This window comes from Lissotriton vulgaris, chromosome 6 (assembly GCF_964263255.1).
Source record: "Lissotriton vulgaris chromosome 6, aLisVul1.2, whole genome shotgun sequence".
Lineage (NCBI taxonomy): Eukaryota > Metazoa > Chordata > Amphibia > Caudata > Salamandridae > Lissotriton > Lissotriton vulgaris.
Genome location: NC_141694.1, coordinates 1,895,955,283 through 1,895,974,395, shown reverse-complemented (window position 1 = coordinate 1,895,974,395; position 19,113 = coordinate 1,895,955,283). Strand labels below are relative to the sequence as shown.

The 19,113-nt window shown below is 44.6% G+C and overlaps 2 protein-coding genes and 1 pseudogene across 3 annotated transcripts in view; 2 read left to right on the top strand and 1 right to left on the bottom strand.

Moving 5' to 3' along the window:
• The window catches only part of LOC147709815 (uncharacterized), a 1,100,435-nt gene that overhangs the window by 735,040 nt on the left and 346,282 nt on the right, over positions 1–19,113 (bottom strand). The gene's annotated exons all lie outside the window — the stretch shown is intronic.
• LOC147709816 (uncharacterized) overlaps positions 1–19,113 on the top strand; it is a 117,739-nt gene that overhangs the window by 11,325 nt on the left and 87,301 nt on the right. For both annotated transcript variants that reach the window (XM_086928272.1, XM_086928271.1), the window contains exon 2: positions 3,038–3,144. The gene's annotated coding sequence lies outside the window, so the exon portion shown is untranslated. The remainder of the gene's footprint in view (positions 1–3,037; positions 3,145–19,113) is intronic.
• On the top strand, positions 6,648–7,957 carry LOC147709818 (uncharacterized; annotated as a pseudogene).

Here is a 19,113-nt window from a genome sequence, read left to right as displayed (position 1 = left end):
CAATGTAGACTCATAACTTGATTGCTTTTACTAATGTGGGGACACCCTGACTAAGCCAGCGAGTTCATTATATACAACACCCCATTATATTGTGATGTTGCATCTGGAAGTACTTAGGGGGGGGGGGCAGGACCCAGTAGGAATGTAATATGTTATGAGGGTGTCACCAAAGGTATTTTCATGTACCTGAATACATTTGTTTGTAAAATAATGCTTTGTATTTAGTAATGTGTATGTAATAGAATAACATTTCCTCTTTTAAAGAAAAATCACTGACTGGGCAATAGTTTGAGTAAATTGGGATTACTAGCCTACACCGCCATCCTTGAGTAGGCCTTGGACTGCTGTGCTTCGCTACCCTGAGAGAGTCGAGTGCTACAGTGGGCTACTTGGTCCTTTGTTAGAGACAATTGTCGATGTTTTACTCATGAAGGACTCCCATCCTCTACAACTAATAACCACATTTCATACAAATGTCATTTCCCCACTCCCATTGAATTGGTTTCATTTTCATATCTGCATATCAGAATTATTCTCCACTTTAGTTTTTCTTCAATTTAACTATGAAGTTTCCAATCTCCTAACCATACACCTTTCCTTCATCAGCCAAACCATTACTGTAATCTGCCACATTCCGGACATTCCAAACCTTGCCATCCTGTGTCACCACACTCTCGGCAGTAAACCCTGGTTTGCAAATACAAACCCAATCGCTTTCTTTGAAAGTCGACAATCACACTTTCTTTTCCTTATCATATTTCTCCTTCATTTTGTAATACTTACTAAAAGCCCTTTGTTCTTCTTCTTCTCTCTTATGCTGCAAACCTTTTATGCCTTTAAAGCAACCATGAATGCAAGTCAGAAGCAGGTTCACGTCCTCAAATCAGTTTAAAAACTCACCCATCGATCACTATGCGGAGTAATGTGATAACTCTATAATCTTGCTGAATATAATATTTCTAATCACTGCAGCAACTTCTTGCGTCTCTGGTGTATTTTTCGGAACTCTGTTAAACCTCACAAACCGCTCATTACATAAAGTGCCTTTGTGATGTGGTCCACACTACTATTCGTAAGAAGGTCCTTCATATCTTGCGAAATCAGTTGCAGACCATTGTCTTTTAAAAGGCAGTTTGGAAAACCTTCCTCAAAGAACACCTCCCGAAATAATGTAATCACTTACTGTCCCTACAACATCCATAACACTTGTGTTATTCGTTTCCCGCTCGCTACAGGTTACCTGGGCAGCAAACTGTTGTCAAATTTAGCTTCCCTTCCCAGACACATATTCAATTGTATTTCTGTACTCCTGCATCTTGGAAACCGGTCTGGCAGTGTGGGCAGTAGCATTTCAACCTCCACTTGGAGAAAGGATAATTACTAGAGGCTTTTGGTCTCTTCTTAGTATAAGTTGAGCACCCCACACTTTATTCCGAATATGTTCCGTAGTCCATGCACACCGTTGTAACTCCCTTTCTGTCATTGCCTGTCTTCTCTTGGTTATAGATATGCAGTGTGTGGTTTACAAATATAACAGTCCACTCTTTATTGCCTTATGTTTGTGATACCCCAACTCCGACACTATACAAACAAGAATCTGTTGTAATTACTCGTTTTTCCTATACAGAAAGGGCAAAATGTTGGTGCACCAGCAATGTGAGCTTTTATAACATCGAAATCTTTCTGTTGTTCAGTAGTCCATTCAAACTGTGTCTTTTCTTAATAGCTCTCCTAATGGTTTCTGGAAAATTAGATATATATTGCTACTACATTCGCATAGCCATGCAAACTAAGAAGTTGTCCTTGGTATCTGGTGCTAGGGCTTTGAAAAGAAATGAAGTCATTATTTATAAAGCACCACTGTTGCCTGAGGGCATCTATGTGATGCTTTCTGTAGAGGAGACAAATGAAAAGACTACAGTGCCAAGCAGAGAAACCAGTCCCAAGAAGAGATAATTGATTACATGTTTCCAGGCCTTTTCTGAAAGCATAAAGGCTTGTACAGGTGTTAAGTGAGAAAGGTATGGAGGTCCATCTTTGTGCTGTACAGTAGATAAAACTTCTGCACCACAATTAACTTTTTTGATTTTGGAAACCTTGACATTGCATGCTGATGAGGAACGACAAGGAAAGGGTAGAAGGCTGTTGTCCTGTACGACTATAATAAGCACAACAATGTTCCTCTCAAAACTAGAGCAAAGACAATTTACAGCTGGTCTTAAATGTATTAATTGCAAAGGAGCACTCCTCAGGACACACTGAAACAATGCAAACCATTAAACCTTTTACGTGACACCGGAAACAAGAAAGAGAATGAAATGAACAAAACAACTGATCCTAAATATTAAGGATACTTCAAAGCAAGCATTCATTTTCGGCGGCTTCCAGAAACAAGCCAATGGCTTAAGTGTGTAGATACATAACATCTTCCTTTTCAGTTGTATGATGGTTTTCCACGCCAGACCTAAAAATTTTAAATTAGTTTGTTGTTCATATCAAAAAGCTACATTGAAGGCATAAGTGCAGTCTCATCATCATGGGGTGACTTTTAGTAGACTAGTAGGAAAATATAGGTATCCCAGAAAAGTACATTAAATATTGCAAGACAATCTAAACATCACTCTTGTTTGTATTTTCTCTATTAAGCAGAACTTCATGATGTTTGTCCCTGATTTACCACTTTTCATGTAGATTTATTTGCTTTCATAATTGCTCATATTGTTTGTTGTTATATTTAGAATATTTTTAGAGTAAACTTAAATGAGGATTGTGTAAAAATAAAAGTAAGGCTCGTATAGGGGGACGTCTTAATCCGTGTTGTGTACATTGTTTTAGGATAAACTGTATTTTGAGGAGGAGCTATAATCGATGATAATCCTGTTTATTCACCCTTTGTTGTGTGCAAATAATTTCCAATCTTTCTTCCACATAGGTTACTTCTGTTGAAGAAACAGGTATTTTATATAGATTCTTTCAAATGATTTGTATTTAATTTGTCTCATGAAACACTTATTCTACTTTTCTGTCAATCTAACAGGTCACAAAACAGCAGTCCTACAGGAAACCGTTAAACAAATTTGTGTATCTTTCAGAAGTTTGGACACCTTCTTGTTGTGATCCAAGAAGCTTCTTCCCAGGCACCAGGTAATGCAAACTAATTTGCTACATTTTAAGGTAAAAAATATGAACTAAAACTTGAAACCTTAACCCATTACAGATTGCCCATCAGTGTGATTACTGTAAAGAGGAATTCAAGAGCAAATATTACTTGTGTACTTCCGGTCTTACACCAGCTAGGCAATCAATATCCACCTGCTGGACTTGGCCCTTCTGACAGGTTCACCCCTGAACTTTTTGCATTGCACTCTGAGATAATTATAGCAATTTCTGGTCTTTGCGCACTTTAGCACTGTGGTGCAGTGTAAAGTGCGTGTGCTCTCTGAGTGCGTGTGTGAGATTGGCCTGCCCTACCATAGGAATGCATGGGAAATGTGTATGTCCATGTTAGTTCCTGATGTGTGGGGAGTGCAGGCACGAGTTTGGTATGTGCGAACTCGTGAGATTGAATGCTGCACGATGATGTGTGCGACATTCATGTGTCTAGTGTGGAAGTGCCACTTCTAGAAGTTGGCCTGTCTGTGCAGTGATTGTCTGGCTTGTGATTGCTGGAGCTGGCTGGTGTGCCTGGCTCCAGGAGTCAGGATGGGTCTGCCCCGGTGGTGAATGGGAGATCTGCATGTTGATGGCCGGGGAGGAGTGCACCTGGGACCTGAATAGGGCTGGGCTTTCCCCACACAATGCTGGCTCTGCCCCCTGTGGTGAGTCTGATGTCCCTGTGAATAGGCAGAGGGGCTGAGCAAAACAAAGTGCTCAGGAACCAGTTGTATCTGGTTTGCCCCTTGCCTGCACCTTTAGACAAAGGAATTGTGTGTATATAAAGAGGCTGTACCTGTTGTAAAATGTTCTTGTTTCCTGACTTGAATCTACCAGGGGCGTGCTGCTTCTGGGGACCAGGGGAAGGCTTGCCTCCCTGGGTCCTGCCCAGCCCCTGGATGCCTGGAGGACTCTTCTACTTTTTGGATTCCTGACAGAGGGGGCTTTGCTGATGGTGGGGCCCATGGGGGCTGTCTCCTTGCTGGAGTACCCTGTGTGCTGGCCCCTGGGCCCTGCTTTGCCTCCCTGACCTCCAGGACCTGTTTCTTTGCTGTTGCCCTTGCCCCAGGACTTGATGCTGCCTGTGGGTGCCCTGGGAGCGCGGGGCTCCTTTCCCCTGTGGCCGTGTACGAGGGAATTCCGAGCGTAGGGATTCCCCCTGTGGCCCCTTCATCGCAAGTGCCCACCCTGCATTATGCTCGTTATGGTATTTTATATTTAAGGGTGCCCACCTCGTTTATGTGCTCCTTAGCGTGTGCACACCCCGCTTCTACGTTTATTTTTTAAACCAAGGGTGCTCACCCCTCATTTTGTCCCCGTTAAATGACCGCCGTGGCCGGGCCGCAGACAGGAAGTCAAGCGGCCGGGCGCCTGGAGCGGGGTGGGACTTCCGCTTGCTTCAGGAAGTCCCGCCCGCTGTCGCGCCGCGATTGGCTGCCCGCTCCGCTGCAGAGACGGGAAGAGCAGCGTGGCCGAGTCATGGCCTCCGGTGGCCCGGGGCTCCCGTGAATTAGGGAGAGCCCCGGGGCCGCCAGCAGAACGCCATACCAGAGTTGCGGGGCTCCCATGCAGAGGAGGGAGCCCCGGTGAAGGAGAGCCCCGCAGCCTAAGTCCCAGCGGAACGGAGCAGAGGAGCCCAGCGAGGACGCCGCCTCCCAGCCGACGGTGAGTGCGGGCGTCTCGGTGGGTCTCCGGACTGAGGGTAGATCTTGGCTGCGGGCCGCTCCCCCGTTGCTCTCCTGCATTTTGGCCGCATAATTCCCGAGTCCCCAGAGGGGGGACTCCAGCGTTGGGGGAATTGATTGATTTACAGTCCCCCGAGAGGGACTCCAATGATTCCGGCCATGTTCTACCTCGAGCCCGAGAGGCTCCCACCCGGGGGCATCATGGTATTCCGAGCCCACGGGAGGCTCCTACCTACGCCCATGTGTTTGCAGGGGCATTTTGGAGGGTAGAGCGGCCCCGGACAGCAGCGGCCCGCTCCCCCCTAGTTAGTAGTATTTGTTTCGAGCCCCCGAGGCTCCAGAGGGGGCCCGTGTTATGCCCCTGATGGGCCCAGTTGTTTTAAGAGCCAGAGGGCTCCAATGCACCTGTTTATTTCAGAGCCAGATGGCTCCAGCAGTTGGTGCAGTCCTTGTCCAGAGGGCTAGTGAGAGCCCTGTCGCAGTTCTGTTTCACAGCTGCCCAGTAAGTAGTGGGCAGCTGCACCGTTTAGGTTTTGCTTTTTAGGGGACTAGTTCTTTAGACTCAGGAGTGAGTTGCACTCCTTCATCCCTAACTTGGCCTTCCACAGCTGCGCAGCACTTAGTCCCAGCTGCAGCGTTTAGGCCCTGTTCTTGTCCCCAGCTGCCCAGCAAGTAGTGGGCAGCTGCTACGTTTAGGTTTTGGCGCAGTGGCGCCGACCTGGACCTAAATGTGATTTCTGCGCTAAATGCTGATTTATGTGCTGATGCTTTGGGTATTAGGAAATGTACAAACTTGCTTACCTACACCGCTGAATGTGTTTTCATGCATCATGGGTCTTACCTGTACCTCTGAATGTGTTTTCATGTTTAGGAGGTTGTTCTTCCTAGTATAGTTATACTAGTGTGTTCATGGTTCCCTGCGTGATATTTTCCTAAGGTGGTTAGGGTTGCGTAGGGGGTACTTACCTTTTGCCAGTGGTTACTGGTTGTGTGCTACATTTGTTATTTGGTGCTACAGTTATGTTATGCTCTATGTGCTAATTCTATTTCTACAAAGTGCTAGTTCTACCAAGTGCTTAGTCCTGGCAGTGGTCCGTGTGGCCTTGTCCTGTGTACATATAATCCTTTGTAAATATTGCCCGTGCCAGTTAGCACAATGTACATCCTGTGATTATGATTCTGATGTGTTCTGATAATGCAAAGGCTATTGTTATATAACCTTGCGTGGAGTTCTTGTGGGGGGCCTGGGATGTTGTTGCTGGTGGGTGCGTGCGCAAATGCATTACACATCGCCTCTGAGATAAGCCTTACTGCTCGTTCCAAGCTACCAAGAGGGTGAGCAGGGGTTATCTTGGCGGGTGACTTCCTTGCCCGAATTAGAATGGTGGTTTCTGCCTGACTTTGGCGCAAGCCTTAGCCAACCAGAAATCCCATTTCTAACACCACCAAATATGTAAAGTCATCATTAAAGAGAACTTTTAGTTCTCATAATTCACACGAGACATGGCATGCAAATGTACTGAACATAACACGGCACGTGTAAAGGGAACGTGGAGGATCAGAAGAAACATACAGGAGCCAGACCACACTAAGGTACTGAAGCTGGCTACAGGGAATTCGGAATATCAGAAGAGTAACACAGGAGAGACTATGCAGATGCTGTGAATTTGACAAAGTCTTCCATGCTAACTCAGCTTTAATGAGACAGTAGAGTGACTTACCGTAGCAACTCCAACTTATAACTCTACTCTTAAGAGATTTCACACCAATGTAGTGCAAACAATAAATATATGTTAGGAAACTTTACCAATGAATCCTGAAAAGAAACACAGTGAGAAAAGGCCAAATAAAGTTACTCTGTGCAACAAAACCTTTTCCTTTAAATTAGGTCTTGTGAGACACCAGTTAATTCACTGTGGGGAGAAGTCATACAAATGCACTACATGTGAGAAAGCGTTTAATAGAAGTGAATCTCTGAGGCAACACGAAGCAAGTCACTCAGGGCTAAGACCCTATATATGTTAAAAATGTGGCAAAACCTTCATTTCAAAACAACATCTCTCACAACATGAAAAATACCATTCCAAGGTAAAAACACATCAATGTTCTGAACGCGACAAAGCTTTCTTTTTCAGGAAATCTTTATTGAACCATCACAGAGTACAATCTGGACAGAGACCACATAAGTACTGAATGTAACAAGTCTTTGTCCTGTAAAAGGAACCTTCATGCGCCATCAGAAAGTCCACACTGTCGAAAAACGCTACAAATGTACTGAGTGTGACAAAGCTTTCCATGTAAATGATCTTCTACAGATACACCAAGCACACCACACAGGGTTAAGAACACACAAATGTACTGAATGTGAGAAGGCTTTTCTCACAAAACACCAACTCTGGCAGCATCACAACACCCACACTGGGGAAAAACTTTATAAATGTGCAGAGTGCAGCAAAGCCTTCAGTACAAAATCATTTTTAAAGAGTCACCAAGCACGCCACACAAGATTAAGGCTATTTAAATGCCCGCAGTGTGACAAAGCCTTCAGTGAGAAAGGACAACTAACGTGGCACCAGATAATTCATAGTGACGAGAAATCCTATAAATGCACAGAGTGTGACAAGGCTTTCTTTAGAAAGCAACAGCTAATAGTACACTGCAGAATACACACCGGGGAAAAACCATATGAGTGTATGCAATGTGAAGACAAGGCTTATAGATCACAGGGACAGCTAACACGACACCAGAAATTACACTCTGGGGTAAAACCACATAAATGCTCAGAATGTGAAAAGGCTTTCATTGCAAAAGCATATCTATTGATACACCAGCGAATCCATACTGGTGAGAAACCATATAAGTGTTCTGAGGGTGACAAAGCTTTTATTAAAAACAGAGCATTAATAGGGCATAAGAGAACCCATAGCGGTGAGAAGACATATCCATGTACTGAATGCGACAAGGCTTTCACTACAAAGTCCCATCTAACAATACACCCTGAATGCCACACAGGGGTAAAACCATATAAATGTACTGAGTGCAAGAAGGCTTTCAGTACCTGCGCCTACTTAAAGCTGCAAAAGAAAATCCACACTCATGAGATTAGAGAGAAGAGATAATTTAATATATATATATTTTTTTTGCAGAACCAGGGTCGTATTGCTCTTGTTAAAAACTGTTTAATTGGAATCCTCATTGATTTACTGGTGCAGCAACATACTGTAGCACTCAGATCAGCTCGGAGTGAACTGCCAAGAATTAGCATATGTACATGACATCAAGTCCTATATCTCATGGAGATGACTTGTAGCTGCTGTGAGGGATGCATCTTGGAAATTATGTCCAAGACTGACGGCAGTCTAGGACATAATTTCGACTTCTCACAGAACAGTGATCCTGCCATAACGGGTGATCCATCCTATATTATTTTAGGCACACATGGTTTAATCGTGTTTCCGCTATTGTAATGGGTGGCACCCTTGATATATTTTATGCACGCTTGGCCTAATCTTTGCATTTCCTTAGATAGGTGCCGCTGCCTGCGTGAAGCGCTACCACCGCTTTGTTTTTAAAAATTGTACTTGCTTTGAATTTTAAAGTCACAAATATAATTGATTCACTGCTTATTTTAAAAACCTTACTAACGGCGCCAAGGCCCGCTGCCGCACCAGCTCAACTCTCTTCCTGGTGGAGTCGCCACCCGAGTGCCAATCAGAAGAGGGGGAGGGGCTGGGGCTGCCAAGGGATACAAAAGCTGATAGCAGCGTGGGAGCAACCACGCTAAAGGTGCCGCTGCCTGCGTGAAGCGCTTCCACCGCTTTGTTTGTAAAAAAAATTCTTGCTTTGATTTTGAAAGTCACAAATATAATTGAAGCACTGCTTATTTTAAAAAAACTAACTCACCACGCCAAAACCCGCCACCACACCAGCTCTACTCTCTTCCTAGTGGAGTCGCCACCCGAGCGCCAATCAGAGAAGAGGGGGAGGGGCTGCCAAGGGATACAAATGGCGGCAGCAATGCGGGAGTGCAGCGGGCGCGTGCCGAAGGCGCACCAAAGGCAAGCCCGTCTGTGCCTGTCCGCTGCCGACCCGGGCAAAGGACAAGCCACTTTGCCCAAATCACTACTTACTCCGCGACCCAACTCAAATCACTCCACTCCAACAATCTAGCAATCGACCAGTGCTGTCGGGCTAACGTAGCCACAAATGGGATAATGGTAAAAAGATCCTCATTCCCAGAAGTCAGTGAATATACACATCCAAGTAAAGGCACAAACCTCAAACTATAAATAAAATAAAACCCCTTACAGTTATTTATCTAAATACCCGCTTCTTGGTCAGAAACCAACTTGAAATACACAACCTACTGGCGACCGAAGAACCAGACATCCTATGCTAACAGAAACCTGGCTAACACAGGACTCCTCCCCTGATATCCTTGCAGCACTACCTAGCAATTATTTCAGTCTCCAAGCTAACCGACACTAAGGAAAACTAGGAGGGAGGCTGCAGCTATAATACACCAAGACTTAAAATTCTCAGCACTTACCCCATGGACCTACCACAAGTACGGAACCTAGTGATTAAACTAGAGTCCGATTCTGCCCCTCTAGTCTGTGTCATACTCTATAGACCACCACAGAGCATGCCACAGTTCCTACAGTCCCTGAGCGAACAGATGAAATATCTCATAACAAATCATGAGAAAATACTACTCATTGGTGATCTCAATTACTGGGCCAATGACCCAGCAGGTGGACCTCACTCAGCTGAATTAAATTGACCTACTTATGGGGCTAAACCTCAGCCAGCACATCACCTCCGCTACACACATTAAAGGGCATATATTAGACCAGGTATGGTCCACAAACCTGACTATGACAAATTTAGGTGTAACTCCTTGTATCTGGTCAGATCACCATCTAATTAAATTCTCCATAAATAACCTTGCCACACTTAAAATTTCCCAAACTGACCGTGGATACTTTAGGAGCTGGAACACCATCGACAAATGTCAATTTCTCGAAACCCTGGCCAATACATTCCCCAGCACCCAATCCTCTATAGATGAGAGTGAGAAAAACTTGTCGGACTAGCTCTTGACGGCCAGCGATAAACACGCCCCTCTTAGGAAAATCCAACCAGCACGTTGCCACGAAGCCCAGAAATGGTTTTCCACTGACTTAAAAGAATTAAAACTTGCTCTACGCCAAGCAGAAAGGAAATGGAGAAGCAAATACTCACCTGATGACAAAAACACCCATTTAACAGCCCTTAAAACTTACAAAAAACGATTCTGGCTGCAAAGGCCGAATACTTCTCACTTAAAATCCTCACCTCCAAAAACCGATCAAAGGACATCTTCTCAATAATCAATGATCTATCAAACCCTGACAAAGTGGCTTTAAAAAACACACCTTCCCAATCCCTATGCGACTCCCTGAATAACTTCTTCATTGACAAAATTAAAATTATCAAAGCAAGCATCCCCATATGCACAAAGCCCACTTGCCAAACAAAACCTAAAAACACACAAAGGCTAGAACAGTTCCCAATGATGAGCCAAGAAGTTTTCACAGGCCTTATGACCAAAGTAAAATCTGTCTCTCCTAGAGACTAATCCCCACTTAGATCCTAAAGGAAGCCTTCACGGCCTGCCCAGACCCAGCCATAGCCCTCTTAAATAAATCACTATCCCAGGGCTACGTACTCTTGAAAAAACCAGGAGCTGATCCTGGAACTCTCACTAATTACTGACCCATCTCACTGCTTCCTTATTTGGCCAAACTACTCGAAGCCCACATAGCCAAAAGCTTATCGGCCTTTCTGGAGCAGTCAGACTACCTGGAACCTCACCAAGCAGGGTTCCACCCAGCTCACTCCACAGAATCAGTGATACTGTCAGTTCTGGATTCCCTGCGAGAGAAAGCGGACGGAGGATCCCCCCAAGCACTAGTGCTACTGTTTCTCTCTGCCGCTTTTCACACGGTCGACCACAACACCCTGGTCGACTGCATCATGGATGCAGGAATCCAAGGACCGACCCTCAAATGGATAAGATCCTTCTTAAGAAACCGTTACCAAGCCGTCTGCCTGGGAAACTTCATAACCCCCAAGATTAAAATTACTTGCGGTGTTCCCCAGGGCTCCTCACTCTCCCCTCACTTATTCAATCTATACCTTCTCCCACTGATCCATGCATGAAAAGAAAGGAAAGTCCAAACCTTCAACTACGCAGATGATTTTCAACTAATATTCCCGATCAATAATTCCCCTACCACTCTCCACGAATTCCAGACGACAATGCTGTTCATCCGTGACTGGATGAACAGCAACCACCTTAAATTAAATCCGGACAAAACGGAAGTCATACTCATAGGAGGCCCATCGAAACCCTGGAGCTCCCACTTCTGGCCTAAAGAAGTGGGACAACCCCCGTCCTCTCTATATCTGCGAAAACCTTGGGAGTCATAATCAACAAAGACCTGACCATGAAAAATCTAATTGGATCTGTGATCTCAACATGCTATTTCCAGCTAAGACAAATAAGGAAAATCAGCAGGTTCCTTAATCAGGAAAAAAAAATACAGGCAGTTCTCGCTATGGTAGTATCCCACATCGACTATGCCAACTCCCTTTACTTTTTTTTCAAAAAAGGAGTGTGGCCCAAATGGGACAAGGGACCGGCACGGCCTAATCAATACTAAACAAAAAAACTGCCTAAGTCTCCAATTTATTATAAGCTTTTTTGATTTTTAGCTCATAAGCCAAACATATTGCTTTATGTTTTAAGCTTGTACTTTATTTGTACTTCTTTTAGAAAACTCTTTTTATACCTTCGTCATACAATTTTTCAATGAAAAGGAAAAAAAGTTCATACTTAACAAGTGTTACAAGACGTATTACAGTAAGCAAATATTTACAATACACTTACTGTGCAATGCATACTATGTTACAATACATATACATATATCCAAATACCAATTATGACCCTCAGTATAATTTATACAATGAACAAATCAGTTTAATAAATTCTCAAATAATCCATACGAGTACAGAACTCTTGAATATTCAATTAAATTCAAAAAGTTGGAAAAACATCACTTATTTTTCTGTACTACTTTGTTTTATGGATATGCCGACGCGTTTCGAGTCATAGATACAGATGCGAACGAGGGGTTATCCTAAAAAAATGCTCAAGCATGCCAAAAAACGCACATGGAACACTCCGAGAGAGATATTGCTTGAAAAGAGGGAGATGCAACCACTGAACAAATTGGTTTGTGTGACCACATTTGGTCCACAGACCAACAAATTCAAACAAATCATAATTCAGAATTGGCACCTTCTGGAGAACATGGGTATGGAATTACCACGCCCATTTGCAATGCGGAAAAACAAAAGCATTGGGCAGGAATTAATAAGAGCTGACATCAATACAAGGGAGGTGAAAAAAGATCTACTTGCACAATGGGGCATGAAACCAGCAGAGGGCCACCATAAATGCGGTACGTGTGTTGCTTGCGCTAGCACAATAGAGGGAACAGAATTCATCCATGAGAACGTCAAGTGGAAACACTTGACATTCTCTAACTGCAAGACAAAAAATGTCATCTATGCAGTAGTCTGCCCATGCCAAAAAAATATATACATTGGCAAAACCAACCAACAAATTAACCACAGGATTACACAACATCGTTCCAGAATTAAGAAAAAGGTGCATACAGCCCCCTATGGTTGAGCACTTCGTGACTGAAAATCATTCAGAACACGATTTCAAATGGACAGTGCTTATGGTGGTGAATAAATCTAGTCTCACTACAGACATCGACTCGCTTCTTTTGACGAAGGAAGCATATTTGATAATGAAATTCAACAGTACTCTAACGGGCCTTAATAAAATGTCTGAGTTATCCAGAGTGATTTGATTTCTTCATCATTTTTTGCATATTTCTGGCTGCAGCGTTTTAAATTGTTTGCCAACATTCCATGATGGCATTCATATCCTTGGTCGCCTTTGACTGTTGGCGAGCCGCAGATGTTGAAAATAAAGAGATAGTGGAATTCGGAAATGTGGAGGTTTACAGCACTGGCATGAACGTATAATGGATTGAGGAGGAATTGTAAAGGGACTACAGGTCCCAGAATCCCCAGAGGCCCATTGAATGGTTTTACAAGGGACCACTTCCGGGTCCAAAGGTAAACTAACCAGCGGTAGTGTTGCAGTGAGGGCGGTCTACACGGCGCCATAGACGAAGCGGAGCAGGTGAGATGGAGCTCAAATACATGTATAGAAGGCTGCTTGTTTGCCTCACCACGAGCCGGTAATTGACGAAGGCTCCGGTGTTTTTCAGAGTGTAAGAAAACTTTCCTTGGAGGAAGATTTGGACAAAGATCAGCGCAGATGATTAAGATTACGGGGTCGGGCACCTCGAGCGTCTTGGCCAACCTGAGGTGAGGTAACGCGGTTGGAGTGATTACCAGCGCAAGTTTTCTTTAATACTCCACACTTATGCTGACAGCGGCCACTCTCTTTATAATAGGGCCAGCTGCATTAAGAAGACAGTCTGGTCCGAAATGCCGCCAAAAGCAAGTTAAGGTAGGACTAAGTCAGGAACATTAAATGTGTCGGAAACGAGGTGTAGCGAATATCCACACCCACTTTCGTTTTCTCCACAGTGTTGACACAGAGTTGCCCGTGACCACGGGTCCCCAGCCACCCAATCTATTTGAAAGTTCACCGCACTCACGAACAAGCAGAAACCCAAGATAGGCTCAGTGTTCCTGCCCGCGGGCTAAAGTTTTCACTTTAGTACAGCAGACACGATAAGTGAATCCAGATTTTGTCTCTTACAGATCAATTACGCCATTTGCTGTCCTCCACAGTTTTGAAAACCTATAAATTTCCACAATATAAGAACTTTTGAGAAGGTATGTGATGGTACCTCAAATACAAATAACAGCTACTGAGAAGGGTAGAAGTATTATTTTTAATTTGTGATTGTTATTTTCATTTGCTCTATAGACTATCCATCATGCCTATAGTAAGAAGCCCTGATGAAAGCCCATGAAGAAATTATACGTGGCTGGAAACGCGTCGGCATTTTTTGATACCTTTTGAAGTGCAGGATTTAACTAGGTCATTTGTATTGATACTAAATTACGTTGTATTGATCAAAATCTTTCCATGTGGTACTTGGTGCTTTACAAATAGGCGAAATTAAGTAGTAGCACCATTCTACCAACTGAAAATTTGAGCAATTAAGATATATGCCCGTTATATACGATATCAAATTATTGTTATCTAAAGTGTGTATTCATATGTGTATTTAAAGTTTGTCATTGTATAAATTGCATATGTCTCTGAGATCTGAAGGGATGTCCTGTTCTTGAAAATACGAAAAATAAAAAACGATAGGCTGATTAAAATAGCCTAACCACTAAAAGAAATAGTGTGGTGTTTTTGATAAATTAAATAGTAGGTATCCAGGTAATTTTTGTATATATACAGCCTCTGATGATCGGCAGAAGGAGCGCACAAGTTCCAGGCGCACAGCGAGGTGTACCAGCCTTGGATGGGCAGCAGAACGTGGTGCACAAGTTCCAGGCGCACAGCGAGGCGTACCAGCCTCGGTGAAGCCTTTAGCACGGCGCGCACCAATCCTCAGCACCCAGCGAGGCGTACCAGCCTCTAGACGAGGAATGCGAGGCGCGCTCGCCCCCTCTGCGCTGCGCTGTACACACGGGAAAATCAAGCGTTGGGGGCCCGAGCCCAGTTCTTGTGAAGGCAGGTGCGGGGCGCACAGCGGCTCTTGGTAAAGGGCGAGGAGGCGTCCGGGGCTCCCGAAGCTTCATGGAGTCTGGGCTTTGGATCCGCGGTCACGGTGGGGGCATCAGCGGGAGCGTGGGGGGCCCTTCAGCGAGCCTCCAGCGGCGAGGTGGCAAGGGCGGCCTGGCACAGCGGGGGAAGAGCGGCTCAACAGAGCGGGGCTCTCTCCCGGCGGGAACAGTCAGGCGGCAGTAGACACGGCCAAGGAGGGGCTGTGGGGGCACCAAGGTCACGGCTCCGGCGGGGAAGAAATCCTCATGGCGATCACAGACGGTCAAAGCACAGGTTGAGTCAGATGGTCCTGTGGCTCAGGTCAGGGGGCAAGCTCAGTAAAGCCCTTGGAGAAAGCTTCAGCACAAGGCTACAAAGTCTTTTCAGCAAGTCCTTTCCTCTCCTTCCTCAGCAACACAATCAGCAGGCCAGTCCTTCCAGCGTCTTCTTCTTCTTCTAGTTGGCAGAGGTTCTTTGTGGGAAACAAGATCTGATTTGCAAGGAGCAGGGCTCCTACATTTATACAGCATTTTCTTTGTTCTTACAGGCCAGGGGGGGGCCTCTGCATAACTTTCAGTCTCTGAGCACTTTGTTGGGTGTACTCTGGTCTCTCCTTTCAGGGAGCAGGGATGGCACATCAGACGCTCCACAGGAGGTGGAGCCCGCCTTGTGTGGACAGGGGCAGCCAGGAGTACTTTGTTGACAGTGCTTCTCCCTTCCTGGGCCAGGTATCGGGCTGAGTCATCAGTCGCTCCCCAGGAGGTGGAGCAAGCATTGTGGTGGCAGAGCACAGACCTATTCAGAGTCCAGGGGCACTCCCACCTCCCACTAAGGTGCAATCCTGGCATTCACCACCTGTCATCCCCCAGCCCTGTCACTCACATAACCCAGACAGTCAGATACACATCCTAGCAGAGGCGGGCTGAAATGGTTAGGCAAGCAAATGCTAGCTTTCTAAAAGTAGCATTTGCAAACACAGGATATTAAAATAAACTTTACTAAAAGAAGTATTTTATTATTCTGAGTTCAGGCATACTAAACTTGACTTTCTACCATGTTCCCTGAGCCTGCTGGGATTATTGAGTGTAATAATTCCACAGCCCATCTTGCCCTAAGAGAACAGGTAGCCTTACAATAGTTAAAAACGAATTTGGCTGTAATTCACTATTAGGACATGCCACACACATCAGAGCATGTCCTACCTTACACTTACAATGCACCCTGCCCTTGGGCCTACCATAGGGGTGACTAATATGAAGCAAAGGGAAGCTTTAGAGGCTGGCAAGTGTGTGCACTTTTAGGTCTCGTATAGAGCAGTGCATGCGCTGCCTCTGCAAGGCATCATGTAATCAGTATTACTACTGAAACTCCACCCATTGCATTCGTCTTTGTTTTGTCGCTTGCCATTGGTGGAATCTGGCATTGCTGTTCTTATCTTGTTCATAGTTGGCTTGTGGTCCAATACATCACTTCCTTTTTCTTTGGTTTCTGGAGGAAGCAGCAGGGACCAACTACAGTTAACTTACACTGCTTGCTGTTATCTTTTTATTTAGGGACTACTTTTTTCTTTGCTGCTGGCATTTTGTGGTAAAATTAATTACCTGGTACTGAATTTCTATGCGGTAAAGTCAATAAGATTAACTCATAATAAATAAGAGGCAAAATCCGTGATATTTGAGGTTTCTCAAAAAAGGGTTTTATTCCTATAAAAGGAATTGGGTGATTAGCATATTGGCTCGAGCCAAGGTGGCATACCGTTCCGTCACCACGCAGGTTCGGGAAGGGACAGACTGACAGAGTCAATGGTAATATGCGAGTATGCAAGTATGCGACAATACATTATTGACAGGCATTCATATATATAGTCAATGCATTACAGTAAAGGCATATGCAGGAGGCGTAACAGCTGAGAGGAGAGATAAGAAAGCATGTACGTAATACAAAAAGGCGTTACAATAGGCGTGCATGAAGGCGTGAACAAGAACGTCATTTATCATGATGTCACAAGTAGGCGGATCCAGGAGTGAATCCGGCAGTGTCAGCAAAAACACGTGGCAGAGATGCGCGCGCAGCAGTATGACGTGTAATGTACGTGTAACTTGAGGGGTGAAGGGGGGACTTGACATTTAGCCCTACATGTGGAGACAGATGTCTGGATGTCAGATCAACCTAATCCCAAATCGTATCTAATATCTCATGTTTAAGGAACTGTATTATCTGGAAGGAAAAGGTCTCTCGGACAAGAGGCTATTCTATACTGACTGTGAGTGCGTGTATGAGCGTCTACGTGTCTGCATGAGATGCGAGGGGTGCGAGGGAGGGCATGGGCCTACCATGGAAACAGAGCCATGAATTACTTGCATAGAGAAAGTGAGGCCAAGCCCTTTGCTCTGCAGCTGGAAGGATGTTGACATGAAACTACTAGACAGGAATGTATTTTCAAGGAGTGGAGCAGATAATTCGAAGGTTGAATACAGTCTTGGCAGGCAACAGGCTGGGCCAAGCACCGTTAGCCGCACAGGAAGTAAGGCAGAGGTCACGGGTACAGATGCAAGCCCAGGTTTGAGATTCAGAGTCAGAAGGCAGGAAAAGGCTCGATGGCAGATTTTTCAGGGCCTACTTCGCCAGAGCTGAAAACGTGTAAAGTACACTACATAAAGACGTTGGCATAGCATATTTAGGAACGGACTATTTGACCCATTCATGGTGGATCTGAAAGAGGACATGTTAACGTTGGACGCAAATGTATTTGCGTCTTCATAGCTTGAAGGGGAGGGAACATACATGTACTTGTAGCGTGTACACGGAGGCGTTGGGGTCTAAGATAGGGGACACAATCGATCACAAAATTTATATTTCCTCATTCCCCCCTTGTCCCCTACGGACCCTTCATGATATATCGATCTGCATGAATCGATCAATCTGTTCATGTAACATCATTTGCTCTTCTTTCTTCTTTTGACGTTTTGAATTTCGATGCGGAATACATGATGTGGCGCACAAGCCGCAAATCGCCGGTCCACATTGTAAACATAGGCAGCAACTGAATACTATGAGAAGGCCAATGCCTAGGAAGGATAGGATCTTCCATCCCCAAGCGGTCAACGTAGTCCAGAACCAACCGGACCAAGTCCAGGTGCCTGGATTCTGATGTATCAGACTTGCAATTTTATGGAGACGTGTTATAGCTTTATATACCGTTGGCGCGTTTTCTGGAATGAAAACACAGCAACTTGACCCGATGACCTTACAAGCTCCACCCCTATCAGCTAGGATGACGTCAATGACGAGACGATTTTGAAGAACAACAACCCGCATGGCGGACTGCTCCTCTGTTAAGTTGCCTAAAGCGGAGGTAGTTTCATTCACTACTGCTTCAAGGGTTCTAGTTAATTTGCGTATCAGTTTACTATTGAAAACAGCACCTAAATAGGGGAAGAAACCTTTATTGAAGTCTGTGTATTGCTCCCATGCCGTTTCAGTGTAGTCGACAATCGGGAGATCTCTTCGGAGTCTATTGTTTACTAGATTGGTATTTCTGTGATAATCAGGAGGAGCTAGGAAAACAGGTGGTAGAAGGAATGCAATGTAACAGGTACCATCCCAATCTGGAGGCAAACGTATGTATGCGATATGGCCACAGACAAAGTAGGAATGACGTGTAGCTCTAAAAGTGGATTTGCCTTGATCACTGAATTCGATCACAGTAGTACATTTACTATGACCTAAGTGTATGGAGCCATTCTTTCTGATACATAATTCACCTTTGACTGGTAACACTGACATAGCAGGTAATACTGGTGCAGCTTCGGATTCAACAGTAAGAATCATGAGGTTAATTGTGTAATTACCTAATCCTTATACTTCATTTTCTAGATCAGTTCCTGTTCTAGTGGGAAGTCCCTTCTTGTCAGGGTAACAGACTTTAAGTAGAACTGAGTTCAGGTTTCCCCAAACCCAATTCCCATTGTAAACAGCAATGTCAGAATCTAAGGAATTAATCAATCTAAACCATGCCCCACAGGAGCCATTGTGAGTGAACGGGTACGGAAAGAGGGGTAGAACTCCCTTGTATTTCTGGTAGGGAGGGAGTCGGCCACATATCCAGCAGTTTGTAGCATTGTTAGTCTGATGGGAGTGATGTAACATACTAATGAATGTGTTGTTGCGCAGCGCAAGTCTGTAAGATAATTCATGGGGAGGTAATTTGCTAAAAGAATGTTCGGCAGTGACATTGTAAGCAGATTGTGCACGCTTGAAAATAGGGTAGTACATGTGTAATAATATACTTGCAGCAATAACAAGAAGGCTTAGGAAAAACAGAATCAGTAACGTCACTACACAGTGACTACGAAGTGATTTACAATATGCACGTTTCTTGAGTTGTCTCTGTCTATCTCCCTCTCTATCTCGGTCTAGGGGATACATGTCAGAAACTAATTTAACCGATTCACC